General features: G+C 36.8%; 1 pseudogene; it reads left to right on the top strand.

Annotated features, from left to right (window-relative positions):
- Window positions 1-3,820: 3,820 nt before the first annotated feature.
- On the top strand, window positions 3,821-3,905 carry LOC112655919 (U4 spliceosomal RNA; annotated as a pseudogene).
- The last annotated feature ends 526 nt before the right edge of the window (window positions 3,906-4,431 follow it).

The raw sequence follows: 4,431 nt of genomic DNA on the forward strand, positions 1-4,431 counted from the left end.
AGAATTAAATATGAAAATGTACATAAAGTACATGTTCTTAACACATGGTATGTAGCAAACATTAAGGAATAGTTATTAATGTGTATATGTAGCTTCTCATATATATATACACACATGTATAATAAACACAGACATGTACATATTAAAAGATGAGAGAAAAATTGACCAATTGTTAATTAAACACTGGTCATTGTAAACTGCAATTGTAAATGGGATTGATTCCTTAATTTCTCTTTCTTCAGTCTCATTGTTAGTGTATAGAAATGCCACTGACTTCTGGGCATTGATTTTGTATCCTGCCATGCTGCTAAATTGCTGTATGAGTTCTGGCAATCTTGGGGTGGACTCTTTTGGGTTTTCTAAGTACAGTATCATGCCATCTGCAAAGAGGGACAGTTTGACTTGTTCTCTGCCAATTTGAATGCCTTTTATTTCTTTTTGTTGCCTGATTGCTGAGGCTAGGACTTCTAGTACTATGTTGAATAGCAGTGGTGAGAGTGGACATCCCTGTCATGTTCCTGATCTTCGGGGAAAGGCTCCCAGTGTTTCCCCACTGAGAATGATATTTACTGTGGGGTTTTCATAGATGGCTTTTAAGATGCTGAGGAATGTTCCCTTTATCCCTACACTCTGAGGAGTTTGATCAGGAATGGATGCTGTATTTTGTCAAATGCTTTCTCTGCATCTATTGAGAGGATCATATGGTTCTTGTTTTTTCTCTTGGAGATGTGATCTATCACATTGATTGTTTTACGAGTATTAAACCACCCTTGCATCCCGGGCATAAATCAGACTTGGTCATGGTGAATAATCTTTTAATGTACTGCTGGATCCTATTGGCTAGTATCTTGTTGAGAATTTTTGTATCCAAGTTCATTAGGGATATCGGTCTATAATTCTCCTTTTTGGTGGTATCTTTGTCTGGTTTTGGAATCAAGGTAATGCTGGCCTCATAAAATGAGTTTGGAAGTAATCCCTCCCTTTCTATCCTTTGAAACAGCTTTAGTAGAATAGGTATCATTTGTTCTTTAAACGTTTGATTGAATTCCTCTGAGAAGCCATCTGGCCCTGGACTTCTGTGTCTGAGGAGGTTTTTGATGACTGCTTCAATTTCCTTGGTGGTTATTAGCCTGTTTAGATTTTCTATTTCTTCCTGTTCCAGTTTTGGTAATTTGTGGTTTTCCAGAAATGCATCCATTTCTTCTAGATTACCTAATTTATTGGTGTATTGCTCATAATACATTTTAAAAATCATTTGTATTTCCTTGGTATTGGTTGTGATCTCTCCTCTTTCATTCGTGATTTTATTAATTTGAGTCTTTTCTCTTTTCTTTTTAATAAGGCTGGCTAAGGGTTTATCTATCTTATTAATTCTTTCAAAGAAACATCTCCTGGTTTTGTTGATCTGTTCTACAGCTCTTCTGGTCTCTATTTCATTGAGTTCTGCTCGAATCTTTTTTTTTTTTTTAAGATTTATTTATTTATTTATTTATTTATTTATTTATTTATTTATGAGAGACACAGACTGAGAGAGAGAGAGGCAGAGACATAGGCAGAGTGAGAAACAGGCTCCCCGCAGAGAGCCTGATGCAAGACTCAATCCTGGATTCCAGAATCACAACCTGAGCTGAAGGCAGGTGCCCAACTGCTGAGCCACCCAGGCATCCCTCGAATCTCTATTATCTCTTTTTCTGCATGGTGTAGGTTTTATTTGCTTTTCTGACTTCAGTTTCCTGAGGTGTGAGGTTAGCTTGCATATTTGAGGTTTTCCAATTTTTTGAGGGATGCTTGTTTTGTGGTGTATTTCCCTCTTAGGACTGCTTTTGCTGTATCTCAAAGATTTTGAATGGTTGTATCCTCATTTTCATTAGTTTCCATGAATATTTTTAGCTCTTCTCGAATTTCCTGGTTGACCCTTTCATCTTTTAGTTGGATGCTTTTTAACTTCCATGTGTTTGAGTTTTTTTCCAAATTTCTCCTTGTGATTGAGTTCTAGTTTCAAAGCATTATGGTCTGAAAATATGCAGGGGACAATCCCAATCTTTTAGTATCGGTTAAGACCTGATCTGTGACCCAGTATATGGTCTATTCTGAAAAAAGTTCCATGTGTACTTAAGAAGAATGTGTATTCAGTTGCATTCAGATGCAAAGTTCTGTATATATCTTGAAATCTATTTGGTCCAGTGTATGATTTAAGATCCTTGTTTCTTTGGTGATGTCCTTCTTAGAATATCTGTCATTTGCTGAAAGTGCCATGTTGAAGTCTCCTGCTATTAGTGTATTATTATCTAAGTATGTCTTTACTTTGGTTATTAATTGATTGATTTACTTGGCAGCTCCCACATTAGGGGCATAAATAATTGTGATTCTTAGGTCTTCTTGTTGGATAGACCCTTTAAGTATGATATAGTGTCCCTCTTCATCTCTTACTACAGTCTTTGGGATAAACTTTAATTTATCTGATATGAGGATTGCTACCCCAGCTTTCTTTTGAGGACCATTTGAATGGTAAATGGTTCTCCACCCCTTCATTTTCAGGCTGGAGGTGTCCTCAGGTCTAAAATGAGTCTCTTGTAGACAGCAAATAGATGGATCTTGCTTTTTTATCCAGTCTGAAACCCTGTGTCTTTTAATGGAATCATTTAGCCCATTCACATTCAGAGTAACTATTGAAAGATATGAATTTAGTGTCATCATAATACCTATTCAGTCCCTGTTTTTGTGGATTGTTTCTTTGGGCTTCCTCTTTATTTTACAGGGTCTCCCTTAATATTTTTTGCAGAGCTGGTTTGTGGTCACACATTCTTTCAGCTTCTGCCTACCTTGGAAGCTCTTTATCTTTCCTTCTATTCTGAATGAGAGCCTTGCTGGATAGAGTATTCCTGGCTGCATGTTCTTCTCATTAGGACCCTAAATATATCCTGCCAGCCCTTTCTGGCCTACCAGGTCTCTGTGGAGAGGTCTGCTGTTAATCTAATACTTCTCCCCATATAAGTTAGGGATCTCTTGTCTCTCGGTGCTTTAAGGATTTCGTCTTTATCTTTGAAATTTGCAAGTTTCACTATTAAATGTCGGGGTGTTGAACAGTTTTTACTGATTTTGGGGGAGAACCTCTCTATCTCCTGGATCTGAATGCCTGTTTCCCTCCCCAGATTTGGGAAGTTCTCAGCTATGATTTGTTCAAATATTCTTTGTGGTCCTCTCTCTCTCTCAGCCTCTTCTGGAATCCCAGTTAGACGTACATTCTTCCTTCTCAAGCTATCGTTTATTTCCCTAAGCCTTTCCTCGTGGGATCTTAATTGTTTTTCTCTTTTTTCCTCAGCTTCCTTCTTTACCATCAACTTCTTCTATGTCGCTCACTCTCTCTTCCACCTCATTAAACCTAGCAGTTAGAACATCCAGTTTGGATTGTATCTTATTTAATCTATTTTTAATTTTGGCTTGTATAGATCTCAATGCTTTAGTAACGAAGTCTCTAGAGTCCTTTATGCTTTTTTCCAGAGCCACCAATAGCTTTATAATTGTGCTTTTGAATTGACTTTCTGACATCATATGGGAATCCAAATTCTGTAACTCTGTGGCAGAGAGTGCTGTTTCTGGTTCTTTATTTTGCAGTGAATTCTTCCTTCTAGTCATTTTGTCCAGTGCAGAGTGGCTGTATAAGCCGACTGAGTCAAAAATATCAACCACGACCTAAGTAAAATACACCCTAGATGATTCCAAACAAGTCAGAGACCAGGAAATAAAAGAAAAAAAAAAAAATAACAAAATAAAACAAAAGAACCACTAAATTGAAAAACAAATTTTAAAACAAAGTAGTAGCTTTGCACAGTGGCAGTATCGTAGCCAATGAGGTCTATCTGAGGCACGATTATTGTTAATTAAAACAAAGTAGTAAAAATAAAAAGCCAAAAACCAAAAACAAAGAAGAATAAAGAAAAAGAAGAAGAAGAAAAAAGTTAAGAAAAGAGGAAAATGAGAAAAAAAGGGGGGATGGTTGTGGTGAGGAAGTGGTAGTGGAGAGAGAATGTAGTCTACCTGAAGGGTCCTACAGGGTGATCCTCTTGGTCTGAGTGTATTTTGTTCTTTATGTTAGAAGATGCTCAATTCCAAATTTATATAAAACAGCAATACTTATAGAAAGGCCCAACACTGACCACCAAAGCATAAACAAGATAAAAGAGGGGGGCAGAATGGAAAGGAAGAGAAAATATAATCTCTCAGAATGAACCAAAACAGTGTTCCACTTGGTTCTGGGTGTATGTTGGCCATGTTTTAGAAGGTACTAACTTCCACCATTGTGAGGCAGAAAAAATAAAAAACAAAAGCCAAAAACCCATATCTTGTATATCTCCCAAAATGAAATTAAATACATTGAAGGGAATCCAGAAGTGAAAAATATATCTAAGACATGTAATTGTAGAAATATGA

The sequence above is a fragment of the Canis lupus genome, chromosome X (genome assembly GCF_003254725.2).
Source record: "Canis lupus dingo isolate Sandy chromosome X, ASM325472v2, whole genome shotgun sequence".
NCBI classification, from domain to species: domain Eukaryota; kingdom Metazoa; phylum Chordata; class Mammalia; order Carnivora; family Canidae; genus Canis; species Canis lupus.